The 23,274-nt window shown below is 37.7% G+C and overlaps 1 protein-coding gene across 2 annotated transcripts in view; it reads left to right on the forward strand.

Annotated features, from left to right (window-relative positions):
• OXR1 (oxidation resistance 1) overlaps positions 1-23,274 on the forward strand; it is a gene marked incomplete at its 5' end in the record, with an annotated part of 321,831 nt that overhangs the window by 122,430 nt on the left and 176,127 nt on the right. The gene's annotated exons all lie outside the window — the stretch shown is intronic.

Genomic DNA, 23,274 nt, shown 5'->3' on the forward strand with positions numbered 1-23,274 from the left:
AAGCATTTATGATGGTGGCTAAGGGGCTTAAAAGCAGCCTCTAACTGTGGCTAATCCCTGTGCCTGGGCGAAACCATGTCCATTCGTGGTGAAACAACTTGTATAATTATTACCATTTTGTGAAAGTAAGTTAATAAACACGCACTCGGCTGAGAAGGTTCAAAGTTCAGGGTATGTTCTCAGCATGTCTTGTTAAGGAAAGACTTTCTGTAAGGCAAAATCCTTCTCTGGACTCAAAATGTACCAGGAATGTACAGTGGCCTAAGAAAGGTTAATGGCTGGATGAGCCCAAAGCAATTCAGATGTTTCCTAGGGGCAGGTCTGTGCTGTTTGCACTGTGAGAACATATCCGAAAGGCTGATGCCTCCCCTCGTCTTGCAGAGCAGATATTCAGACTGCCCAAGGCTGAATTAGTACCAGTTGATGGAGTGTTCTGTTTTACTCGGATTCTTTCATATTCTTTTAAAATTAGATATCTCCAACTGGACTATAAATTGAGGAAAGTCCCATTGGTGTTTCATAGCATTTTCCATAGGTGTTGAACCAATTTGGGGTACATCGTAATCACTCAAATATGTACTGACTTGGTAAAACAATACAATTCAGTAACGTTCAGTTTTGCTTCCATGGGCTTGTATGAAATCTCAGAGAAATGTAGTATTCATATAGAAATATGTTTATGTGTAGTTACATAAATATGCTACATATTGCATATTTATTATCTATGAAGTGATATAGTAAATTAATGTGTAAGTATATATTACTATAAAATATATATTAAGTATATATCTCATGTTATATACACTTAAGACATGAAGAAGAGTTGAACAACTAGGACATGTAGCCTGAAAGAAAGAATACTAAGGGAACATAATAACCAAACACGTGTATTTGAGGTTCTGTCTAGCCAGGAGTAGTTAAGAGTTGTCCTGTGTGGCCGCCAAGGGAAATTGGGGCCAGCGGTTTGAGAGGATGTGAATGGATTCTGGCTCCCTATATGGAAACATTTTTCATTCAGATCTGGCCAGGGGAAGAATAATGTCCCTTGGGAAATGATGAGTTCCCATTTTGTATTTACATACAGACTGTAAGTTTCAGAGTGGACTCAAGCATTGATTGGTGTGTGGTTTAAGTAGATGGCCATAACAGTTATTTTAGGCCTGAAAATAGAGAATTCTTACTGATTCTAAGTTTCTTTATTTGTAAATGGGCAATAATAATGCCTGCCTTTCCCCTCACAGGTTGTTGTGCCGATCAGAATAGATCATATAAGCAAAGTGTTGCAAAAATGTAAGGAGTGAGTATTTCTATTGTGCCAAAGGAAGCTGCTTATTAATGAGTGTGAGTCAGACCTGACTAATACCACAGTATTCATCAGTATCTATAAGAAACATCCAAATTAAAAGGCCTAAAGATACTACAGGAACTTGTATTTTTAAGGCTTATGTTTAGAGAAAAGGGTACTGACTCACTTTAAAAGGTCTTGGAAATTGATGGTTTTATTTCCCTTTCATATTTATTTTTTTAGTTAATAGCATGAATTTGTTATTTTTCTAATACAGAGAAGAATCTTGGATGATTTCACAGACAGGCTTTTGTTTGTTGGTTGGTGTATTGGCCTATTTTGTATGTCTCACAGAAGTTTTGTTCCAGAAAATTTTACCTCTGCAAATAACTTATCAGCATGAAAATTGTTTCAGATAAATGAAATTCGTTTCTCAGAATTTACATTTTCACATTCCTAGAGTAGACTTTATTAACCTTTAAAAGGACAGTGGTTTCTCTGATTGTTATACTTTAGACAACATGCACAAACATGAGATATTGTGTTGAAATTGTGTTTTATATTTTATTAACTTTATTGGGGTGACATTGGTTCATAAGATTATACAGGTTTCAAGTGTACGTTTCTATAATACATGATCTATATATTGCATTGTGTGCCCACCACCCAGTCAAATCATCTCCAGTCACCATGTAACTGGTCCCTTTTCCCCTTTAATACCCTTCTCTCTGGTAACCACCACACTGTTTTCTGTGCCTATGAGTTTCAGTTCCATATCCCACATATGATTGAAATCATATGGTTCTTAGTTTTTTCTGACTGCCTTCATTTCATTTTTCAGACTGCCTTCATTTCAATATTCTCAAGGTCTATCCATATTGCCACAAATGACAGTATTTAATCTTTTCTTATGGCTTGGTAGTATTTCATAATATATATGAACCACATCTTTTTTCGTCCAGCCCTCTATCAAAGGACACGTTGGTTGTGTTCATGTCTTGGCCACCGTGAATAATGCTGCAATGAACATATGGGTATTCATATCTTTGCAAATAAATGTTTTTAATTTTTTTTTCATGTAGATACCAAGAAGGGGGATTGCTGGGTCATATGGTAACTCTATTTTTAAATTCTTGAGGAACTTTCATACTGTTTTCCGTAATGGCTGTACCGGTTTACATTTCCAACAGCAGTGATATGGGCACTGCTGGGAAAGTTGGAAAGCCACATGCAGAAGAATGAAACTAGACTACAGTTTGTCCCCATGTACAAAAATCAATTCAAAATGGATCAAAGACCTAAATAGAAACTCTGAAACAATACATTACATAAAAGAAAACATAAGAACTAAACTTATGGACCTTGGTTTTAGAAAAGATTTTATGAATTTGACCCCAAAGGCAAGGGAAGTCAAGGCAAAAATAAATGAATGGGACTATATCAAACTCAAAAGTCCTGCACAGCAAAAGAAATCACCAACAAAACTAAAAGACAGCCAACCAAATGGGAGAAGGTATTTGCAAAAGCAACAGCTCTGACAAGGGGTTGATATCCAAAATATATAAAGAACCCATACAACTCAACACCAAACAAACTATCCAATTAAAAAATGAGCAGAGGACCTGAACAGACAGATAGGACCAATGAAAAAAATGCTCAACTTCACTAGCTATTGGGGAAATGCAAATCAAAACTACAATGAGGTACCATCTCATACCTGTTAGAATGGCTATTACCAACAAGACAGGTAATATCACGTGTTGGAGAGTTTGCAGAGAAAAGGAACGCTATGTTCAACTTCTTCATTGGCATTTCTGCATTGAACATTTATTTTTCCACCTCTATTTCAATAATTACCCTTTTATCTATGCTTCAGTTTTTGTCGTGAATTTGGGGAAAACGCATTGCTTTTCTGAGTGATTGTAAGTGCAATACAAGACCTTGGATAAACTATTTAAAAGTGTGATAGCATCCCATGAAGAATGAATCTCAGTCAGCAAAAACATTATCATGGTGGAAACATTTCTGCATTTTCTCAACGTCATCATTTATTTTGTCACCCTAAAGCCAATTAATATATTAGAAAATCAATGAAATCTACTAGCTTTAATTTTCTGCCAACTTTAATTCTGTGGCAACAGTTAACAGATAGATTTGCTGGAAAGAGAACTCCACCAAGAGTTGGAAAACCTAGTTCTGACACTTGCAAATTTTGTGATCTTGGGTAATGCGCTCTGCTCTCTGAACCATATTTTCCCTTATGTGATTAAGAGACCTAGAAATGACCATCCCACCTTAGCTTGAGAATCAAATGTGATACCATATAAAAGTACATTTAACTTATTACTTTTTAAAAATAGTAATAAGCAAAACCACTTACCTTTCTTACAATAATAATATCTAACATTTAAAAATGTTTGTTATTTACACTTTTTCTGTTTTTGTTGTTGCTGCTGCTGCTGCTTCTGTGTTATTGATGAGATCTGAAACTCAAAGGGTTGAAAATGATTTGTCAGTACCAGTATATGGGGGACCCGAAAGTCACCTCCACTCTCCTGCCTCCAAGTTCTGTGCTCTTTCTACTCCACTCCACAGAATCCCCGTTCTCCTAAGTCCGTGTTTTATCCACTTTAAAGAAACAAACTACTGCAGCAAGTCCAGGAGACTGACAGGAAAAATGCCTGGAGAGAGGTTGGTTGTCAGCCTTAATAAGGCTAGATCCTCTTTACTTAAGTGAATCTTCCATGTGACCTTCAACTACAGCAGCCTCCTAAGTGGAGATGAGGAGGTACTTACTGGTATGGGGGATTTATTGAATCCATTCTCAATGTAATATGTAAACATTCTTTTTTTTCCTAGTTAACTTAGGTATTCATCTTAGGCAGTCTTTTCAGCACTTTTAATAATTGCCCCTTCTTCCTAATAAGGAGCCTTCTTAGACCTTTTTCCAAATCTCTCCTTCCAATAGAATTTTAATACCACAGATATGCTATATATTTGTGGGTGTGTTTTTATTTTGGGCCCTTTGGAGGTACTGAACCATTATGTTAAGATTTTTTTTGCACTCTACAAACTAATTTTGTATGAGAGTGAGTATGTATGATGGTAATCTACTTCTGCTTCGAGAAGTGGCATAGAGGCTGAGAGCATAGTAAGGCCGTCCGTCTGTCTTGGTTCAAATCCTAGTTCAGCCACTTACAAATTGTGTGTACTTAATTTATCTTTGTTTCAACAAGCCTGTCAGGAAAGTAGGAATTATAAGATTAGCAGCATCATTGCGTTGTCCATGTGAAGTACTTAGGGCAATACTGGCACATAGTAAAAACTCAATAAATGTTTTATTGTTATATTTTTGAGTGCTGAATTAGGTTCAGAAAAACCTGAGCTCTATGTTAGGCACTAGGGATAAAATAATAAGAAAAAAGATAGAAGTCCTTGCCCTCATAGAGTGTACATTAGATAGAAGGAAGTGGACAGATAAACAAGATACCTGAATAAAATACATAGTATGTTAAGTATTTTTTACTACTGAGAATAAAAATAAATTAGAAAGGGAGGTAGGAAATGTTGGGTGGGATTAAATTGAATCTTTGTAGGATTAGCCTGGAATATATTGTAGGAATAAGAAGGGAGTATTAATATTATTGGTTTGAAAAATGGATTATACCACATTGAGCCAATTATTTGTGGGTATTGGGTGGTAAGGAAGAAGAACTTTCAATAACTATTCTTTTAATGAAAATAATTTATATACAGTCATATTATAATTTGATCATGCTCTTGATTTTTCTTTGGAAGTTAAAAATGTAACTTAGAAATTACATAATTACCTTTTATTTTGTTGCTTTCAAATCATTTATTTTGCATTCTTATAAAATTGATAAGAATGTCATTTGCATCTGATTTAATTTGTATTCATTGATTTCTCTCCCAAAGGAAACACACTTTTATACTAAGTATAAAAGAATAGATGTAGATATCATAGAGTAACGAAGATGGCCTGAAGCCCTGTCACCGAAGTCGTCTACAGTTTGCTTCAAATAATTCAGTTAGACTTGATTAAGCTACAACACAGATTTCCTGAGTCACATTCTACATTGCTCCAATGAGGACGGTTCTTCAAGGGCCTCGCATAAATAAGGCGGACTGCCAAGCTAGTGATTCTGATTTTAAAGTAATGAGAGCTTTTTGAGTTGTTTTTGAAATTTGCTCTAAAGGCAGTTCTGAAAGGTAAACTCCAAAAATACGTTAGGCAATAATAGCATCAGTTGGGGTACATTCCAGCTGTTTCGAGAGGGATCAGATGTAGATGTAGAAGGCAACTACATTTTGAGAGGTTTCCCCTGTGCCCTTCATCCAGCTTCCCCTCAGGTTAACTTCTTACATGACCATAGCTCAATTATTGAAATCTAGAAGTGGGCTATTAACTAATCTATAGACCCTATTAGAATTCCATCAGGTTTTCCACTACTGTGTATTTCTTCCTTCTGGTTCAGGATTTAATCCAGGACCCCACATTGCATTTCATTGTTATGTCTCTGTTGTACTTCCCAGTCTGTGCCAGTCTTTTTCTATCTTCCATGTCCTTGCCACTTTTGAAGAATAATGGTCAATTATTTTGTAGAATATTTGAATAATGTTTCTTTATTATTGGATTTGGGACATGCAGGAAAATACTCTGTTGAATATGTAAGCTGGAATGCATTTGTTAAAAAGAAAGTAGTACTATGTCATATAAAAACATAAATAATCTTAAAGACCATGTTTTGAACAGTATTGGGCTGGTATTTTATCCTAATTTAAATCTACTAAGGCTTTCCCATTAAAAAAGGGGGGGGGGGGAGTTAGTAAATCAAATATTTTTTTATAATATGCAATAAAAATATACTGGTAGTTGCCTTGGGAAATACAAAGACATCCGAGACACAATCTCTTAACTCATTTGCAGTCAGATTAAGGTGACAAGATACAGAACGTTTGTTCCTTATTTGACTGAATTAGTTCACTATTAAAATATATATGCACAAAAGATTAAATGAAAAGCATGTTAAAATCACATATTACAGGATTATTCTCATTAATATTAAATCATTGAATCAATTAAGTTTCTTTTTAATTGCAAAAAAGAAAGTTACTGATTCATTTAGGCTGACAAGCCCAAATCTGAGGAATCAAGACTTTAAAGTGTCATCAAGACTTGGTTCCTTTCCGTCTCCTGTCAATACCTCTGGTTTTGTTGACATTAGTCTTGGTCCTTATGTTTTAGCAAAATGGCAGCCGTAACCTCTGCCTATTTTCTTGGGTTTTAGGGACAATGGGAAAGAATTAATTTCCCAGAAACAATAGTATATATCTTTCTGTATCTTGTTTAGTCTAAGTCACATTCCCATTCCAGAACTAATAGCTGTGACCAGAGAAAAGCAATTCAAGGATTGGCTTAGGCCTGGATCACATGACTGAGGGGGGTGAGAGATTGTTCCTCAGAGGGAAATAGGGAAGCAGTTATGGAAAGGAGAGTAAGTGAATGCTAATTGGTAAATTGAACAGTTATTTGCTGTAATCCTCAAATACCAATTAGTTTACATTTAAAGGGGTAAATGCTCTTCAAAATATGAGATAAATGTATTGATCCGGTAAAGACTATAACTACAGGGCTTAGGTCATGGCAGGGACTCATACGACTACATCACGTGAAGCTATCACTCCTGTCCCTTCACGGATATGTTGTTTCTTCTAAAGTTAAAATCTACCTTTGTCTGTCATCTAAATGTCAGTGTCCAGTGACTATATTCCTCAGGATTTTCTCACTGTCAAGCCAGAGTGGTCAGTAGTCTCACTCCACACGGTCTTCTGGTCTGGGCTTCAGAGGCCCAAATTTTCTAAGCTCTTCTTAACTTTGTACTGTGAGGATTTAGTTTGGTTGAGTTGTTGTTTTTCTTAACAATAGGTCATGTTGCAAACTGCCTAACCAGGTCAGGCATTGTGGTTTTTCTGTCATTCTTTTTTTTTTTAGCATTACCCAAATTATACATCCTTAATATGCCCTATAGAATCTGCTATTTCATCATTCATCTTTGGTTGACTTTGTTATGAAAATCATTGACAGGGAAGGTTATAAATATGCCATTCGGAAAAGGAGAGAAAGCTCTCTGAATGAGTAGTGTATTCTTGGTTGGAAGCTCCTGTTAGATAAAATGACCACTCAAGTTATCTTCCAGTTCTAAAACAGGAAGGAAAGTAATGTCACAGCACAAATAAGCTGTTATAACAACTGGGCACCTGGTCAAAGCCTTTGGATGATGGTGATTAATTAAAGGTCAAAGAATATCACTGCATCCTAATGGTAGTCATCACACAACATCAGCCTTTCTCCCAGTGCCTTTGAAAACACCACTTGAAAGGACTATTAAAAATACGTGTTTTATTTAAGCATCAAATGCCCTCATTAGGCATCACAGGGTTTCTTTGGGAATATAAAGCAAATGTTAGGGTTCTGAGTACTAGATTGTAGGTTTAAAAGAAAACTAAATGTAACCTTTTGTTATGTAAAATAATAAACTCCTAAGATAACTATACAGGCTTTCTTGTAACACAAAGTGTGTGTCTATTTTCTAGAAGGCTCTGAAAAGAGCTATGTGATATGACCACAAATATATGGGGGGAGGGCACTTTAATAAAGTAGAATTTAACAGTTTAATTTCTAGAGGAAAGTGCAGAGATTTCTAAGGAGGATTTGTTTCTGTTTTTCAGGGGGTAAACTTGAGTAGTATACAAATAATTTTATTAAAATACTATAAAAGTCTACTACAATCCTTTTAAAACAACTGCCTATCAAATTGTTCCTATACATTTAACATCTGGGGTTTCATCAGAGAGAGAGGTTTCAGTCTTGCCTATTTGATACTCTTTAAAGTAGATCAGATGAGGAGGCTCCATTTTCTTTTACATTCTGCTTGTGCCTTTTTTTTGGCCTCTGACATATAAGCCTTACAACAGTCCATGGAAGGCAAAAAGGCTGTCCAATTTGAAAGCAAAAGTTTGATTACTTAGCTGTACTATGCTATCATGAATCAAGTGAGAAAAACTTATCTGTTATAGCATTTCATCTGAATTTCAAACTGATGTTCCCTTAGGACCGACAACATTATGGACTATGTAATCTAAAGAGCTTTTCTAATTTACCTGTCAAATTGGCACCCCCCTGTGACAGGGGGGTCATTATTATTATTGGGCTTGGAAGGTATCAGCTTTTCAGCACCTGGTTATGGACAGCAGAATACTGGTGGGTGTGTCCATTTCAGAGACTAGGAAAGTTGATGGTAATGAAAAGAGGTGAATTTAAGAGAGATGTCTGACCAAGGGACAAAGGTGTAATGGCCACTGAAATGAGAACGTATCTTCAGACGGCAAAACAAAGTAGGCAACTCCATAGACCGTAACGGAAATTATTATAGGGTAATTTACTACGGGAAGAAACAGATGACCCTGCCATTCTGCCCAGACTATTCTCTGCTACAGATTCCTGTTATTGTACTCGTTTTGTAGTATAACTCAGGTGCTCATGATTGACAAGACAAAAGGCAAAAGATGCAGTAGTGCTGGGGGTGATACCTCCGTGGTCTTATGATAGATGATTGTTTTATAATTGATAGTATCACCAGTTGGATATTTATCTGAGTTGTCATGCCATTCTGGCCATTATTAACAAAAGTATTGATGACATTTTAAGGAGCACAGATAATCATCAACTAGAAGGCTTTGCTATGCTGGAGAAGGACAATGAGGTTGATCAAAAGTCACAGCATGAAACTTAAAAATGAAATGAAATCCGGGACACCGAGATGGACTTGGTTTTGTTCACATCTGCCTCTATACAACAAATGCCCTTCTTAGATTTCAGGGGTTTGGAGCATGAATTCTAAAGACTGATTACCTAAAGTTAATATACCAGCTCCAACAATAGCAAACTATGTCAGGGGTGGACAGACTACATATAGCTGGTCTTTTAAATCTGATTTCGGATAGATTGTTTTAATTGATACTTGCAAAGTATAATAAAAGAGCAATAAAATATCTCATGGTTGAATTCTCTTATCTGAACATAGGAAAGCACTTGGCAGGAAAAGCATGTATATATTTTTTTAAAAAAAAGATGAAGTGCAGTAATTGGTTGGGAAGGATTGTTTTGTTTAGAGAGAAACAAACCAGTAAACCCAAAAAAAGAGAAAATATTTTAGGATAGAGGTGGGTGGCTTAGCAGGAGAAGTTGGTGGAAGGTCCCTGATGCCTTTGAGCTCGTTAATAGTGAAATTTAACATAATCTTTATGAGTAATTCTAAAAAGAATTTGATTATAGGAAAGAACTCTTATGTAATTTCTCCTACTGCTTACTTTTCATTATAAATCCATTTTAACTTTCAGCAGTAAGGAAGAGTTTTCCTGCAAATGAAAGTTAAAAGTTAGACTAGGTTCCTAAGAAAAGCTGGGGGAGGTGTATGTTGTATGTGAGTGTATACTTGTGTGTACACTTCCAAAGTAGTAAATCAACTGTAACTGCATTTGAATAATCTATGACAGTTTCTTAAGTTCTTAATTCCTTTCCAGTCCTGTACTTTTGACAGTTTCTAGATATGCTTCATTGAATACCATAGCAATTTAAAAACCATCCCCTCGAAAGAGAAGAAAAGGGGTTACTTTTCTCTAGATTGATCACTTTCCAACTCCATCTTTAGTATCACGCTACATTTTTAAAAAATAAATAGTATCAATAATTAGTTTTTGTATGCCCTGCATAGTGCTGTTAGTATCTGTCTTATATTGTCCATTCCTCAAGGCCTGTGTGTGTTTTAATAATTTTTGGTAATTGATGCCAACCATATGCCGCTGATAATTATGCATGCTATCATGTTACTGTGCCTAATGGAGTCATCAATCAAAATCTTTTATTCCCCTCTCATGGACACACTCTGTGCAGCGTCTCATTTACCTAATGAGTTTCATTGCCCTCTACAGTATCACTAGATTTGCTCATCACATTTTCTCAACTGCTAATAGGAAGCAGTTACTTAAACTAAATTCACTTATAGGGCTACAACATTACATAATTCCAGGAGGGGCACTGTTGCATGTTGCCCACCTGGGATTGTGCAGTGCACAACCTGCCTGGCCATATAGGAGCCCTGTACTACCTTCACTGCACAAACATAGAGGGACTCAATTTGGGGTACCTGTGTTTACTATTTAGAGATGGCCAATTAAGTTACATAAACCAGCTTTTGCAAAAAGGGCCAGGATTTAGTTTATATGACTCTGTTGTTGTCAATTTAATCAGTATTCACACCTGCTTTCTTCTGTAGAAATTCATTTATTCCTGAACTGCAAATAGCACCTGAGAATACAAAATCTTGTACTTGAGAATTTACTCACAAAGGATTACATTTTAAACTTGATTTAAAGAACAAATTTAAGGAACATGACCAGCAATGTAAACAGTTTTGGCATATTTGCAGTGCAGTGTTTTCCGTTGTGAAGTTGGCTGGTGATGTAGGCAGGAGGTGTAGGAGTTGTGGTGTCAGTGTATTACCAGCATTTTGCCATTTCTTGACCTCTCTGTATTTGTAAGAACTGTAGTGGCAATGCCTTACATTTCTGAAATGCTCCATGCCCCCACAGTAGTTCCCAAAGAACTAATTATCATTTTTTCATTAATTCTCAAGCTATGTGTGATAAGCAATTGAGAAGCGATGGGAAAAACATGAAGAAAAAGAGGAAAAACCGTGAAAGATCATCTGGACTTTGTGACCATCACATGCCAATACACAGAGCCAGCTCAGCTCTTTTGCTTTTCTGCGTAGGTTCTTCAGCATATTCTTTAAGTGATCTTGCTTCTAAACTTCAAAGCTATGTTAGCCATTTTACTTTCTGTATTTTTGTCATTTCAATTTAGTAAAAGTCTGATGTATGCTGGTTTTACTTTAATTAGGCTTATAGGCAAAAATCACTGCTATGAATACAATAATGCCTTTTGTTCTTAGAATGCTTTCTTTTGTGCTATCGATACAATTCGATGGTTTGAGTGGATATTCGCTGAGAATCAACTATAGAGATATTTCATCCAAGACCTTTCGAGTGATAGTAGTGCTTAATTCCTTCCTGTTTCTGTCTTGCTCCCTGAGCTAGGGAGTGAGTGCTTGGAATGTGTGTGTGGTGCTCCTGTAAGCCCTCAGTAAACACTAGCGATGTAGCACAGAAAACGTGCCCTGCCGTGGAGGATGGGTCTAGCTTTGTGTGTTCCCTCTGCCAGTCACTGGCTACGCACACCTCCAGTCCCTTAAGCCTTCTGAGCTAACAGAAATACAAAATCCCTGCTTTGCCTATTTTACAAGGGGTTATGTGGATTAAATTATGTAATGTCTGTGAAAAATGTACACCAATCAAGTGCGATATGAATCTAAAAAGGAATGATTGAATACCTGTAATTAAATTAAGGTGACAGTTACTGTTTTAAAGCTTCCTTGTAACATGGAACAGACCGAAGGATCTCAGAAGGAAGGGGGAAGGGAGGGTGGGAACAGATTAAGAGTCAGAAGAGGAGTCCTCGCTTATTCTCGGTTTCGCTTTCCATGGTTTCTGTGACTGGTGGCCAACCGTGATCTGCAGATATTAAATGGAAAGACCCTGGTGTAAACCACTTGTACGTTTTACATTGTGCATAGTTCTGGGTGGAGCAGTGGAATCTCACGCCCTCTGCTCCATCCCAGCCAGCAGCTGAATCCTCCCTTTGTCCAGGGTCTCCACGCTCCTACCCGTTACTCACTCAGTAACCGTCTTTGTTATCAGATCGACTGTTGCAGTATTGCTGTGCTGTTCCAGTCGCCCTTATTTTACTTCTTAATAATTGCCTCAAAGCACAAGAGAAGTGATGCTTTCCATTGGATTTGCCAAAAGGAAACCATAAAGTGAATGTGTGTGTGTGCGTGTGTGTGTGTGTGTGTGTGTGTGTGTGTGTGTGTATATGAAAAAGGGTTTGGTACAGTTTGCTATTTCAGGCATCCACTGGGGTATAGTAAGTATCCCCCAAGGATAAGGGGGGATAAGGGACAGCGCCTTGGACTGTACCTTAGAAGAGAATCACCAGCTATTTGGTGAACAAGATAAGTAACCTTGTTAGGCAAATAGCACAGAGATGGTTGGTTATCAGCATTGTACAGATGAGAATGATGAGGGCCAGGTGAAGGGTCTTACATCAGATTTTATCCCTAATAATGGCAGAGTGTCATCCAGAACTCTGGTCTGAAAAGGAGCCCAGAACAGTGCTGTGCTGGCATCATCAGGTTTGTGAGAGAAAGCAACTAGGTGTGTTCATGAGACTTCAGGGTTGCCCTTCCATGGCTTTTGTACCAGGTTCTTCAGCATATCCCCAGGGGAAGTCATGCCTTTAAGTCAAGCCTTTATGTGCCTGATGGGACACAGGGCACTGGTGGTTCAAATATGAATAAGATCATCCCCGACCTCAAGTAGCTTATGGCATACAGACTAAAGGCAATCATTTGTCATGTACTTCGCATAGAGCATGAGTTCAAGAAATAGTACTTTCATTCCTGCCACAGTAGAATTAAGTGGTTGAACTCGGGTTCCCTACAGAATGAAAAGTCCTCCAATTAAATATAGATTGCTACTTTTTTTCCACCATCAAATTTTATTTCTTAGTCTTGAATGATGAGTTCTTTTGGAATTTCTATCAGCCCTTAATGAGTTTAGAAGTGAACATATATGTGGACATATTTTTTCCTGGCCCTTTCTTTCCTGGCTTTGTTAATGTCTGATATTTTGCTTCTCTGCATTTAGTCTCCACCTGATTTTCCTTCTAATGTAATTTACCACCTGCAGAAGTATCAGGCCTGGAAAATGCAAGAGTGAAATGCCTGTAAGCACAATGCCAGCTTATCAACGCGAGTTTAAAAGGATGTTCTACCCCAAGCCTATTTCTTAGACCATGTGTGCAACCATAATTTTCAGCTTTCAAAATCAATTCAGGTCGTAGATCAGGAAACAGCTCTCTTTTCACACAATTGTTATGAATATTGTGGTTTTTTTAACCAAAGAGAGATAACAGTAATTTTTTGAAGATTTGAGACATGTGACTGAGCCAAATTAAGAATGAAAGATGGAGAAAATAAACATAACCTCCTGCCCTGTAAGTCTTCTGAATAAAGACATGTGTGAAGTCTATGTGGCGGGATCATTCATTCATTCATTCGTTCATTCGTGTACTAAATATTTTTCGTGTCCACATAATGTGCAAGGCACTGTGTTAGGTGCACAAAGGACGTGTGCTTTCAACTGCACCAGAGTGAACAGTGAAGTAAGAGAGACAGAGAAAAGTAAACATAAACAAATATACATTAGACTTTCTGATGAATACCATGAGAAACAGATGAGCAGAATAACCTGGGGTTGAGTGGGGGTAAAGTGTAGGAGATAAGAAACAACCTACTTAGAATCTTGAGGGATGGTTTCTCTGAGAAGACTTAAAAAAAAACAACCCAGCAACTCAGAGCATTCCAGTGGGAGGGAATAGCTCTGCAAAGGATCTGAAGAGGCAAAGAGCTTGACATGTTTGAGAGCCTTGAAGGATACCAAGGTGACGAGAGCATGAGCAAGAAGAGTAGCTCAAGATGAAGCAGGGTCTTATGGACCATGGGAAGAAGTTCAGAAATTCATTTGACCACAGTAGAAAGCCATTCAAGTCTTTGAAGTGAGAAAACAACCTATCACCTATGCTTAAAAGTGCTTGCTGGGACTGCATTGGTGAATGGTTTAGCAGGAAGAAGAGGTAGCCAAAGAGAAAAGCTTAACTTGGGAGATTAATCTGAGGCTTTGACAATAATCCGTAGGTGTCTACCTGGGGAGTTGGTGAAAATATGGAGGGAAGTGGAGAGATTCAGTGTATAATTTGAAAGCAGAATGGAGAGAATTTGTTGACAAATTGGAAGTAGAGAAAGTTGCAAAGGAAGAAATCAAGTGTAATGTACAAGTCTCTGGCTGGAGTGGCTGTGTGGTTGGTAGTGCCATTTACAGAGATAGAGAAGACAGGAAAAGGGGGAGGGGTGAGTGTAGGAATCAAGAATTTATTTATGGATGTGTTACGTTTAAGATGTGCCATAGGTAACAGATAGTACCAAGTAACTAGTTATGTATTTCAGGTTGCTGTACTGGGGAGTTTTGGTGAGGTATACATTTGGGCCCTGACCAGGAATCAAATCAAAATCGGTGAACGCTTGGTGCACCTGCCAATGCTCAACCAACTGAGCCACACCCTTCTTTTGCATGGAAAATAGAAACGACCTTCCTTTATGAAGGAGTTAGAAGAGAGCTTTGCTTCTCGTGTCTGTGTCTACCCAAGGAAGAACACTGATGTGTCAGACACTGGAAAGAACTGGATATAGGCCCAATGTGCTCTGCATTCTCTCTTGGGAACCGGATGCTCATGGGTGTTCTCTGAACCAGGACACGACTTCTCCAAGCTGTCAGCTTGTCATGGGGTCCCTGACTCCTGCATCTGTCCCTCAGTTGGTTCAGGATTTACCATCAGTAGTACATTAACACTCCAAGTGCAGAGAGAGGATGCAATTGGATTCAGAGAACATGTGAAGAGGTTGGCTTTAACAAAAGGAGGACCATATTTTCTTCTGTAGCAGGAATAAGAAATCTTAAAGTAATGGGGAAAGATAAATGTAGTTTATAGAGTTACCATTGGAATATGTCAGTGATTTCTTTCATGTAACTTTAAATATCATATAAGATGTTTATCTGAAAAAGTCTAACGTCCAACTTCATTGTCCTGGGGGCACTACTTAGCTCTCATATGTTAAACCATTATCATCGGAACAGAAGAAAACTAGAACAGACTCCCCAGTGATTCTCAGAGTGGGGGAGAGGACATGGCATGCCCTATCTAGGGTAGCTAATCAGGTTCTAAATAGAGTCATTTTCAAAAATATCCTTTTCAATCAATAATATAGTCAATAATGCAACCTAACTTTTAAAAACAACAAAATATGATTTTCATTTCTAAACCTTTAGGTTGCCCACTGGATTTTTTAATATTCATCAGTAGGATGATTTAGTTTATAAGAGGCAAAGAAGTAATGAATTAACCAGAGTGATGTTTCCATTAAATTTCTGAATTAATGTGTACATAAGAGATACATATTTTTATCTTGATTAAGTTTGGACTTGCCTTATATTGTGCATAAGCAAAACTATATTTTAATCAGCTAGTCCATATGCTTTATACAGAGAGTTTGTAATAGGCTCTGTAAAATATAGAAAAATCCTTTAATCAGCAATGTTAGATATAATCCTAAAGTCTTAAAATAGTCTTCTTTTTTTCTGATTCCTTCTTCCTAAAGTGAATAAACAGAATGCAGTCCTTGTGGCAATAGAATGTTGCAAATCATTTCATAAAAGGTAATAAAATTAAATTTCATCACTGTGAGTTATTGCAAAAGACTGTTTAACATTTACAAGAATTTGACTTCCAAATCCTTCAAGGCCTAATCTTTGATTTGCATAATGGGTTTCTACTTTCAGGATTTTCCAGTTGAAAGGCTTTGAAGTAAGTTCCAAGGCAAAAACTGAAATAAATTGGAAATTCATATAATTTCAAAGTTAATACATGCACTATAGTGGTATAATTGGAAAGTACATGGAAGGGGAAATCTCGTAAAAATTTTACTACTATTTGACTTAATGTTTTTGAAACTTTATAGTAGAAAGATAATATGCAAAAATCTTAATGACTATTCAAAAAATGTAAGTAGAACTTTGTAATCAAAACTTGTTTCATCATTAGATTGCTTAAAAGAATAGATCCTGAACTTGAACCTAAATATTTGATTCCAGAGTCCTTGCTGTTTTCACTCCTCCATGCCAACATTGAAACTTTTTTGCATAAGGATTCCAATTTATTAAAGCTACAGTGTTTCTGTAGAAATTACAAAACTAGATTTTATTTACTAGATGGGGTGCTGTCTGATTCTTGAATTATTGAATAAAGCCAATTAGGTATTTAAAAAATGAAATTACAAAGCTGGATATAGTGAATAAAGTGAAATATTTATCATAGTATTGATAACAGAATAAACTATGTCCTTTGTCCAAGCTCAAAAACACGTTCCCATCAGGGGGTCGGATGAAGTCTATGTTATGTGAATGTATTAAATTGATCATCAGATCAGTTACCAACTATCCAAAGTCTTATTCTCTTAAATTACTTTCATGGATTTTTATATATAAACTTCCTTGCATTTTTGTATTATTTCTAGTGGCTTTTCCCCATGCTGAAGCCATTCATTTATTCATTCAACAGTTTATACAATAAGTGCCTACTACATGCCAAGAACTATGCTAAGTCCTAGGAGTAATATGGTGAACGAACAGAATTTCTGTGAATGTAGGAATTTAGTCGATCTGGGGGTAAGGACACCTAATAGAACAATGATGGCGAACCTTTTGAGCTCGGCGTGTCAGCATTTTGAAAAGCCCTAACTTAACTCTGGTGCCGTGTCACATATAGACATTTTTTGATATTTGCAACCATAGTAAAACAAAGACTTATATTTTTGATATTTATTTTATATATTTAAATTCCATTTAACAAAGAAAAATCAGCCAAAAAAGTGAGTTCGCCTGTGACCTGTGACACGGGTGTCATAGTTCGCCATCACTGTAATAGATGAAACTTCTCTCCTGCCTCTTTTCTTTGGACTGGTATAGGCATATATATATATATGACGACCAAACAAGCGGTGGACCAGTCATTATGATGTGCACTAACCACTCGGGGGCAGATGCTCAACGCAGGAGCTGCCCCCTGGTGGTCAGTCCTCTCCCACAGCCAACCTCCTGCGGCCTCTCCCCCGAGTCAGCCCCCCCGCCATCAGCCCTGATGGGGGAGCCAGCTAGCCAACCTCCTGCGGCCCCTGCCCCTGGTTGGCCAACCTCCTGTGGTCCCTACCCTCTATTGGCCAGCCCCCTGATAGGCCCTGATGGGGGGCTGGCTGGCCAACCTCCCAATAGGCCTCGATTGCCGGCCAGGCCGAGGGACCCCAACCGTTTACGAATTCGTGCACCGGGTCTCTAGTAGGAATATACAGCAGCTGACAGACTTCAAGAACTTGGATATCTTTTTTCATAAAAGTTCAGTAAGAATTGCTAACATTTTATGTGAGGGTTCATGAAACGCTGGAGAGGAAGATTGGTTTTCAACTTAATTTTCAGTATTTTTAGAATAAAATTAGGTATAATAGCAATGAATGAATGTATGCTTCCAAACAAGCCATGGTATGTTCATTGGCCTTGCTCTTGACAGAGCTGAATTCAATTGCATTTAACAAGAGAATCTCTAGCAAATCATTCCTACATATCATTGCACCTATGGCTTCCTTCATTCTTGAATTTCCTGATTTCTGAACTCCCAAATTAGGAAAACATAAATTTCTTAGCATGAATACAGGGCTAGAAACATACCTTATTATAATAAGGTATCTAGTTTGGGTGTCCCATTAATTACTCCAAAATCAGTTTGTACTCCCAAAGGATACTTCTGTTGAAGCATTTTGCATTGGTTTGGAATTGTAAGTTGTTTAATTCCTGATTCCTCATTAATTGTATTTTCTGTCTCAGCCCTTGTGTTCAGGGACACAAAGAACAGTGTGCCCCCAGCATTTACAGCAGTCTGTAATTGGCATATTCTATATCCCAAAGGATTGTTTTCTTGTTTTAATGCATTGGTTTTCAATCTGTTATTTCTTCTGATTGTACTTCTGAATGTGCTTGTTTTTTTGCTGATTTTGTGGTTTGTTTTTTTTTAGCTGCTGATTCGTAGTCAGACTGTACAAGAGGGGTAACAAAAGCCCTTAATTTTGCCATGTGAAAATTTTTTAGGCATTTTCTGTCAAAAAGCTCTTTTTGAGTGACTTGAGATTTTCGCAGCAGCCGCAGTATCCAACTTGAAATAGCTGCATTCTCAGCAGCTTTACTGATTAAAAAAATATCCTTACATGAGCTCTTTCAGGAAGCCAGGAGACAGCTTTGCTCACAGTAATAAGTTGTGCAAACCACAGATGGTCTTCTTGCTGGAAATTTCTGGAAAGGACTACAAGTTTTGGGTCTGTGGGGCACAGCCATTCACATGCATCCATGTATCTATGTGTAACATACATTTGTGTAAATAGACAACAAATGAATGGGCAAAGGATGACTTTATATAGCTACTGCTTGTACTGTAGATTTCTGTGGCATTTTATAACGTGCTTTCTCATAAGTTAAGCTATTTTATGCTCACAACAACTCTCTCGGGTAAAGTAGGCAGATAGTACCATTGTGGATTGAGACCTAGACAGTCCAGGTCCTTGTCCAAAGCCACATGGCTAGTATCAGAGCTGAAATTCATCTCCTAACTCCTAAGGGTGGCATTTTAGACAAAATGTCCTAGTTGGATTCAAGCTTCCCTGATTTTAGCCCTGTCACTTTCTCTAAACCTCAGTTGACCCTGCAACAAATAGGCTATATGATACCTGCCTCGTAGGTTTGTAGTGATCAGTAAATGAAATAATGTCTATATAGCATGTGGCCTATATGCTGTATTTTATAAAAGCTCAATGGCTGTTCATGTTTCCTTGTGTTTTTGTTTAAAGCAAAAACGTATATAATATTTATCACATACCAAGTATCCTAAGGGTTTATAAATATTAATTTAATTCTCATGACCATTTTGTGACATAGGTATTATAAATACCTCCATTTTACATATGAGAAAACAGGGGCAATGAGAGGTTAAGAAAATTGACCTAGGTTACACAGCTAGTAAATACCAGATGAGGGATTCTGGCCACCATGTCTGCAGTCTCAACCACTCTGCAATTATTCCCAAGGTACATAGTCAAATATATGAAGATGTGGCTTTTACATGTTCATGTTATACCACCTTAAATTCCTACGATCTCTAGGGAAAATTATCAATATACTATGGTCTGTATTTTAGTATATATAAAATGTATTATTGATTTTCTCAACTGGTGCCCATAACCCACTGTACACTAAAACTCTACTAAGTGGATAGTAGAAGGTTCTTTTTATCCAGATAGCGACAGAACTCAGGAAAATGTAGTTATCATGCAGGTATAATTTGAAGTCCACGTGATGGGAGAGGTAATTCCAGTTGAGAACTCAAAGTACTTGAAAATATTTTTTCATTTTTTTAAAAATATATTTTATTGAGTTTTTACAGAGAGGAAGGAAGGGGAATAGAGAGTTAGAAACATTGATGAGAGAGAAACATCGATCAGCTGCCTCCTGCACACCCCCCACTGGGGATGTGCCTGCAACCAAGGTACATGCCCTTGACCAGAATCGAACCTGGGACCCTTCAGTTCGCTGGCCGATGCTCTATCCACTGAGCCAAACCGGTTAGGGCTGAAAATATTTTTTCTTATACAAATAAGTTATATCAGGAATTCGTTTAGGCTTACAGTAGAGTTTTATCATGCAGCGTTTAGACAAAACGATGAAACTATTTAAAGATGCAGAGCCTGGTAGACAAAGAACAATGAAAAGTGTTGCTTGGTTATGACTTGAATGGAAGACGATAAATGGGGGGTGATAGTTCGAAGGTGAAAACCCCACAAATGTGAGAGGCAAATGGAAGGTAAAAATCAAGAGTATGACCAGTAATAAATGATAGGTAGTAATAAAGAGCTGAAAGTAAAGAAGCTTAGAGAACGCTTCCTCACGGTGGAAGCTATTGCAATAGAGATCGACCCAGATCTTTGAGAGGAGCCGTCTGTTGTGGGCAATGGAAAGCCATATTTAGTCACTTGTTGGCACAAGCCCTGGGCTTTGGGATGCCCATTAACTCATTTAAGCCAAAAGATTTTTTTATCCCTCTCAAACAACAATGTGGAAAATGAGTGGAAGATTTCTAGTAAAGCAGAAATAAGTTATACACACATATAATCTAGAAAATTTAGCTGATTGCTATGAGAGTAGTTCTGTTTGCGCTGGTTGATATAGGAAGTTTTCTGCCCCTTCTTTTTTTCTCGAGTTTCTGTGATTTCAGATTTTATCATTGGCCTACAGGGCTTCTCCTGCTCCCTGGAGAACTAGTTGAAATTGGCACAAATACTGTTTTTATAGAGTAAGTTAGTAAAAATCCCTCCACATTTCCTTTAGAATTCTTGTCTTTACTTCCTCATGGCTCCCTGGTCTCAACCTCTGCTTATGAGATTGCAGTTTTAAGTCAGCCACACACTAATTTTTCAAAAATGTATATACCCCAGTGAAGTATCGATGAATGCACTTGTTTTACAAAAGATTTGGGGACTCTCACAGTAGAAATACTACCTTGCACATAACGTAAAGGACTCGCATTTAGTCTGTCCCATATTATTTTATACTCCTTCCCCCTAATCCACACTGTGAAATAGGTGAAACTTCCTATAAAATGCAGTCTCAATATGATCTAAAATAGCACAGCAGGGAAGGCTCCCGAGAGGCTGGCATAGTTTCCTCAGCACCCTGGAAGATTTGAAGAAGAAAATTATGTCCTCCCCTTACATCCTCTGAGAAAGAGATTGGAACTTGCATGTATCTTATCGACAGCATCCTGTGTAGGTGGTATACTAGGCACTTTTCCATAGGAGGTCTTCTTAATCCTCAGAACGTTCGAGTATGTTTTCTCCCCATTTTATAGCTGACGCAACTGAGTCTCAAAAAATGTGCCCAACATTCTTACCAACATTGGAGTGCATCTGGGGAAGGGTAAGAATCTGCTGAAAAGGAGAAACAAGAAAAGGCAGAAATTATTCACCACCAGACAGTCTGCCTATCGGAGTCATGAGAAGAGGGGAAGGCTCCTCTAACTCCCGTTGTTCATACATCCAAGACCTCAGCACTCAGTGTCCTTTGGAAATCCAAAGCACGTTAAACAAAGATCCTTTTTGTGCCTCTGCAGAGATTATTTTAGTCTCTATTTGTAATGTCGCATTTATTATCAATGGGTATTTTCTCTCTTGTACACCTACATATTCCATTATGCTATATTTACATTTCTTTTACACATTTAATTAAGACGTTGTTAAAAATTTGGAAAGGATTCTCCTTTCATGGAATTTGGAAATTGAAGGTAGCATTTAGCAGGTTTCTCTGTCAACCCTAGTAGTCATTTTTAGAATCTTTAAAGGAGGAATTCAGTTACCCACACAGTTCCGCTTTCTAAGAACATGTGAGTGGAAGTCTTTTCTTAAGCAAGTCAGCAAACCTGTTAGCAGTGTTCCAGCCTCCAGCAGCTACAATGAGAACATGATACCCTTCAAGACTTGATTGGGGAAGGGCAAAAAGAAGAGGGGGAAAGCGGAGGGCATTTCTGCCCGCCTTTGGCCTTTGGAGGCCACAGCCCTGTCCTTTGCTCATTCTAAAGAGGTTGGGAAAAGGGCTGTGGAATCCTACAGTAGGTACTCTTGTACATCTGGTTTTGCCCAGCATTATTTTTTTATGAAAACCATCCATGTTGTTGCAAGTGGTTATAGTTCATTCATTTCCATTGCTGTGTAAAATTTCATTTTATAAATATCCCAGTTTACTCACCTATTTCTACTGTGAGTAGACATTTGTACTCTGTATTATAAGTGAGCAGTCTTAACTTTGTGTTTGGGCGAACATACTCATATTTGTGTACGATATATCTTAGGAATAGAGTAGTTGGGTCAAAAGATACATGCCTTTGCCCAGCTGGTGTAACCCAGTGGTTGAGTTGAGCTATGAACCAGGAAATCAAGGTTCAATTTCCAGTCAGGGTACATGCCTGGGTTGCCAGCTTAATCCCCAGTGGGGGGCATGCAGGAGGCAGCTGATCAGTGATTCTCTGTCATCATTAATGTTTCTATCTCTTCCTCTCCTTTCCTCCCTGAAGTCAATATATATAAAGATACATGCCTTCAGCTGAGAAGATACTGCCAGACAGTTGTCTAAAGGGGTCAACCCAGTTTACACCACTCCCCCCCCCGCCCAGCATTGTCGAAGAATTCCAATTGCTCCTCATCACCACACTTGCTACCCTGTATTTTACGTTTTAGCCATCCTGGGGTGTGTTATGATGACAATACAGTCTTACTTTATGTTTCTTATGGATAACACTGTTGAACACTTTTTAATGTATGTTGGCCATTTGGATAAAGCAGGTCATTGTTCATAAGTATTAAGTAGGTAATATGTGGATATGGCAGAAATCATATAGGTGATAATGAATTAGGCGCAATTTAGTAAACATTACTTTCATTAATGGATCCTTTACTATTGATACACTCTATTCCTTGAACAAGGCTTTTGCTGTGGTAAATTCCATTTATGGGAAGCTCATTGAATGTTAATTATGAAGAACCCCTCTGTGGAGAGGTGCGAGGCTGCCAAGGCTCATGTCAGAGGAAGCTCCCACAGGAGGACATGTTGAAGCTGTGTCTAGCGGGTTCAAGCAGAAAATGGAAGTTAATGTACTTTATATCCAGAAAGTAGAACACCTGGGGGTATGAGGATGTATGAAACTTTTAGAAAATTACAAATGTCCAGGTGTGACTACAATAGTTGATAAAGAAAACAGCCAACTTGTCTTCTGTAGGGCAAACAGACTTGAGAAATATCAAGGGCCAAGAATATTCTGGGGTCAGGGTTCAACTACATTACAAATACCGTTGTGTAGCTTGAAGTATTTGAATTTAGTTTCTATCAGTTACCAATGATTTTTACCCCAAGGGAAACAAACATTCTCATGCCTGCGTGGGAAAAATGTTTTATGGATAGCTTTATGCTTTTTAAGTTAGGTCTGATGTCAGCTCTTTAGACTGGGAAAGTGAGTAATACTTTTATTGTCACTGAGAGTGTCTGTAGGAGCCATGTGAACTCTATAATTTTTACAGCTTATATTCCATAGC

The sequence above is a fragment of the Myotis nattereri genome (assembly GCF_964212035.1).
Source record: "Myotis nattereri genome assembly, chromosome: 17".
NCBI classification, from domain to species: domain Eukaryota; kingdom Metazoa; phylum Chordata; class Mammalia; order Chiroptera; family Vespertilionidae; genus Myotis; species Myotis nattereri.